Below are 6,000 nucleotides of genomic sequence, written 5' to 3' on the forward strand. Positions count from 1 at the left end.
ACTCTCGTAGACGTATTTATGATTCTGACGTTTTCAATCTACGAGAGTTGTAGGGTTCACCCCCCATGGACACAGGGACTTTCTGCACTATGCCCCGCAGACACTCCAAACATGTACAAATTGAAAATAAAGGTGCTTATCCCCACGCAGCAAATATTAACTATCACTACGGGGTAGTAGTTTAATGTAATAATCCATATCTTTCAATAAAGAAGTGTTTAATGCCGTCTGTGGCTGATTCTCTCGGAAGTTCCCAATGGGCGGTAGTGACGCGCCCATCTGGTGAAACCCGGAATTACACTCAATGTAAACAGGAAGTAAGCGAGGGTGATAAAATGGCATTCGGCCACGGACGGCATTAAAACACTTCTTTATTGAAAGATATGGATTATTACATTAAACTACTACCCCGTAGCGACAGTTAACATTTGGGGCGTGGGAAAAAGCACCTTTATTTTTTAATTTGTACATGTTTGGAGTGTCTACGGGGTATAGTGCTGAATGTTTCTGTGTCCATGGGGGGTGAACCCTACAGCTCTCGTAGATTGAAAACGTCATAATCATAAATACGTCTATGAGAGTTGTATTCTACAGCTAATGCGATATACAAGACCACAAGTAGCCTACCGCGAATGAGACGCGTTGTGAGCTTGTAGATCTGCTCTGATGCGGTGCACTGTGTGCGTGTGTGTGTGCGTGTGCGTGTGTGTGTGTGTGTGTGTGTGCGCGCGCGCGCTCCGCTGCTCAGGAGCGCAGCTGACTGTCGGAGAAAAACACTGAATTGACATATGAAAATGTACGGATTGTAATGTGTAACTTTATTTAATATCAAAATAATATAGGCTACTGATATAATATCTTATATAATTATAATTATTAATAATTCATCATTTATATTTTTATTTATATTTTAAATATATTTTCCTATTTATTATTGCTGTTCGGGCAAGCCCGAGAATCTGGATAGAATCTTGTAATGTGAGATGCCCCCGATGTTTTTAATCGTGTAGTGTGTGCATGTTAAGATAATCTGATAAGAGAATCTTGAAAGATTATCTTGTAGTGTGTGATGATACCCGATTTAAAAATCGTTAATATTAAGATTATCTCGTAGTGTATGTCCACCTTAAGTGAAGGTTATAATTAGGTCCAGTAGGGATCATCTTTATCTCTTTCAATATTCTTTTTTTTTTTTTTGACAATTAAGACACATAAAACAACATATACTGTACACAAAAAAATATATAGACAGAATCAACAGCAAGCCAGCAACCAACAATAATATATCTATAACATTTGACTCCACATTTGGCCAGAGCTTCAGCCAGATTCGACCGCCCTTCACTTAACCTCATAGTCGGCCTGGCTCTGAAAGAGGTTAGCCGATGACGTCATCCGTGGCCAAATTTGGAGAATCCTAGCCTCACTGACTTAAGTTATATAAAAAAGTTGAAGTTAAATATTTCAAAAAGTATTGAACAGGTGTGAATAAGTGATAAGTACATTTAGATGTCCGGTAGTCTGCGAGATTAGCTCTGTACAAACACCCAGACACTCTTACAGGCATTTTTGACATTCAGTTATTCAAGTCATTTAAAACTTTATTCCAGACACACCGTGGGGCCATAGAGTACATACAAAATAAAGAAATAAAAACACATCACACAATAAACAACAATTCATTACAAAAACTTTAAATCATGCATAAAGGCTACGAGGCTGACTCTCCAGTGTTTACCAAGCCTGGACGAGTACCGGAGACGGCTCCTCCCAGGATTGAATATATCCTCAATAATACTGGTCCGGGACTCATCCATGCGAGACATGAAACCATACACATGGAGTGTCTTAAGAGAGCGTCAACAAGTGAATGGCACTATGCCATCTATGGGACCTTGGAGTAGTATCCTCAGGGCATCATTGTATGCCATCTTAAGCCTCCGCACGCTACCCTTCTTGTTTGTGCACCACAGGAAGGCTTTATACATGGGAGTACAGAATGCTTTAAAACGTGCACATTTGACAGGATCAGAACACATACTGAACCTGCAAAGCAGCATATTGGCCTGGGCATAAAGTATGCAGCACTGCCTAGAGATATCTCTATCATCATGGAGATTGTCAGTAAAAATTTGGCAAAGGTACTATATTTCCTGGCACTCTGTCTGGCATTATTGCCATAATTTGGGCAAACTTTCAATAGCTGCTGTAACCCTCCACTGTATGGACCAGGTCATCAGCGTACATAAGGTGATTGATGATAGAGTTACGTATAAGACAGCCCGTATTGCACTTATTTAACTCAATGGATAGATAATTCATGTAAACGTTGAACAAAACGGGATACAAAATCCCCCCTTGTCGTACACCATTGCTAACAGAAAAATGGGCAGATGTAACATTACCCTATTTGACCTGCATTTTCTGATTTGCATACCAAAACACCAGTATATACGCACAATGTGTTTAGGTGTGCCTCTATCAAGCAGCTTTTGAAACAGTTTGTAGTGGTTAATCGTGTCAAAAGCTTGAGACGCATCAATGAAGCATATACTGTAGGAAGACAGTGGAATAATGGCTACTGTAGCAATCAATTCTTTAAGTGCAAAAATGTATAAATCTGTGCCGTGTTTCTTTTGAAATCCAAACAGTATATCTGCAGTCAAGACAAACATTTCAGGCCGCACAAGCAAGTAGGGATGCTAAGGTTCATGTGGCTATTTAACTACACATCTCACTGGCAAGCGCTCTCTCTCTCTCTCTCTCTCTCTCTCTCTCTCTCTCTCTACACACACACACTCTTTAGTTTCCTCTCTGATCCACTCGCCTTTTTTTCCTCACCTCTTGTTTTCCCCTTGTCTGTCTCGCCTTTCATCTCTCTCTCTCTCTCTCTCTCTCTCTCTCTCTCTCTCTCTCTCTCTCTCTCTCTCTCTCTCTCTCTCTCTCTCCCCTCCCGCCCCACCCATCCCTCCTCCTCCTCACTTCCTGGTGTCATGGCCTAAACATGTTCTCACAGTTTGGGTATTGATCCAGGGCGTGAACCAGCCTGTGTGTGTGTGTGTGTGTGTGTGTGTGTGTGTGTGTGTGTGTGTGTGTGTGTGTGTGTGTGTGTGTGTGTGTGTGTGTGTGTGTGTGTGTGTGTGTGTGTGTGTGTGTGTGTGTGTGTGTGTGTGTGTGTGTGTGTGTGTGTGTGTGTGTGTGTGTGTGATCTAAGGGAACAGCACCATGTCCACATCTCTTCAGCGTAAAGCCTTGACAAGGTTTTCCTTCAAACGCATCAGCACCTGATGTCCAACTCTATAGCTGTGAACATCTTCTCAATCAGCCTCCAAGTGGAGTGTGTGTGTGTGTGTGTGTGTGTGTGTGTGTGTGTGTGTGTGTGTGTGCGCGTGCCTCATTAACACATCCTGTGTTCAATGCCTTTTTGCACACACGCACACACGCACGCACACGCACACACACACACACACACACACACACACACACACACACACACACACACAGAATCTGATCATAGTCATTGTGTTTGTGTGGGAATGATAGCTAGGATGATAAGGGTGATATACTGTAACAGCTCCATTCAATGAGACGAGTTCTATAGGTATCGGTTGACCCTAAAGAATTGGCTCTCCAATGCAGGGTTTTTTATAAGCTCTCTAATTGTTCCTACCCAGTTTTAACAACAAAAAGCTGGGAGATTGTCCTCAGTCTATTCAGCAAAGCGTTCACGCCTTAATTCACGCCGACAACAATATTCTGCTTCTGCAATCTGAGAAAGCGGCGAGGTTCCATGCATCATCTCTGGCGAGGAGCGACCGCCATCTTCACCAAGTAACCGGCTAGTAGTTATGACATATTTGAAAAGGTTTGAATTTTTTTTCTGAAACATTGAAGCACTTTTACTTTGGTACTTTATCGTCGCTGTCGGGCAGAAACCTATTATCTCCATATTTTTGTTGTAAATTAACGCCCTACTTGATCATACTACGGCGTCACACAAAAGCATCAAAAGTAGCAGATCTACAAGTGCGTTCTTTAGCTTGTCGATCTGCTACTTTTGCTATACGTTTTGAATTTGAATCCTGAAACGTAACAGTTTTGGACATATGAGGTTTCCACCCGACAGAGACGATATTTTTATGCCAATGTCTTTTGTACATTTTACTTAAAAAAAACAAGAAAAAAAACCTAAATATAATATTTCCACGACTGGCTAAAGGTTCAGCTCCAGTGCGTCCTCGTTAAGTGTCAGAGCGAGGCCGGCCTTTGATCCTCGGAAACGGTGGAACATCCAAGCTACAGTTGTTCTGGTGGTGGGGGTGGGGGTGGGGGGGGACGGGCTTGCAGTACACGGTTTATTAGATTTTACAGAAGGAAGCACTCTACTCTCCCCCCTGAAAAATGGGGATTAAATTGTGCTGCAGGAAAGGCTGAATTGCCCCCCTACAATGGATGTGGTTACAGGGATGAGAGTACATATATATAGCGCACGGCGGGGGCACGGCGATGCACACGCGGTGTCGATATGGATGACTCCCCTATGGGCGACGCTAATGCGGGCCGCTTATCAACATTTGATCCAAATTGCATCATGTTCTTTTAACCCTTTAAGACCGGGGAAAGCATCTGTCATTTTGAGATGTTAACCACTTTAACCATTATCTTATACTTTGGGCTATTCAAAAACAGCAGATCTACAAGCTCATAGCGCGGCACAGAGTTACAGCTATGAGCTTGTAGATCATGCTATTTGTTAAAAAATCGTGAAAATGTGTGCAAATCTTTGAATATATATATATTTTTAAAGCTAACATTTGTAACTCAAATCGTTGCTTCTAGGGATTCTACAAATGTCTTCTAAATCCTAACAGTTTAAACAAACAAAAAAACATATGTTGTTATAATCAGTGTTTCTCAAACTGTTTCATGTCAAGGACCCCCACAATTGTATGTATTTGGCCACGGACCCCCATCTCAAAAGTGTTGTGACCCCCCCCCCCCCCCCCCAGAAGCAAAGGTTTTAGTAAAAAAAAATTGCTTTAAAAGATATATATATTCAAAGACTTGAGAATTTTCACAATAAAAAAAAAAAAAATGCTATTTTTGAATAGCCAAATAATGGTTAAAGTGGTTACACAGATGCGTTCCCGGTCTAACTGGGTTAATGAGGGCTGGGATGCGGGTTGGGGGTACACACACACACACGCAGGTACGTATGCCTGCCGCTGATTACGAAAATAAGTCACAGGCTCGCACAGAGCGCGAGCGGGCAGGCCCCCGACCGCATATATACCTGCGTGCGGACACGCATGCACGCACAGATAGGCAAAACAATACAAACAAACAATTGAGTTACAGAGGCAAATTGGCTTTGTCAGAGATGGAACACACAATCGGAAATGTGCGTGCGTTGTGCATTTGAAAAGGAAAACAAATAAATGATTCCCTCTCTGGAAGCGACTGTGGTGGAAGATGTACTTTTTTTTTTACCTGAGTAAAAGTAGCAATACCACGTTGTGAGCTTGTAGATCTAGTATAGATCTAGTATACTGCATACTGGAGAGGAGTAACTAAATCTGTCAAATAATTGTAGGGGAGTAATAAGTACAACATTTACAGAGATGTACTGTAGTGGAGTAGAGGGATGAAGTATTCAGAAATACAATTATTCAAGTAAAGTAAACGTAGCTAAACATTCTACTTAAGTGCGTGTGAGTAAATGTAAATGTAAAACTGAGTAAATGTACTTAGTTTCTTTACACCACTGAGAAACGACTCAATATAGATTTTACGACTCCCACCCACTCCCACGTGCACACGCACACGCTCGCACACACACACACACACACACACACACACACACACGCACACACGCACACACTCACACACTCACACACTCACAGCGCGTGCTTGCCATTATCTCGAACAAGTAGTTAACCCTTTAAGACCTGAGAAGATTCTAGAAATGTCTTCTAAATCCTAAAAAAAATTTGAAAAAAA

This window comes from Gymnoscopelus braueri (assembly GCF_963280865.1).
Source record: "Gymnoscopelus braueri genome assembly, chromosome: 18".
NCBI classification, from domain to species: Eukaryota; Metazoa; Chordata; class Actinopteri; order Myctophiformes; family Myctophidae; genus Gymnoscopelus; species Gymnoscopelus braueri.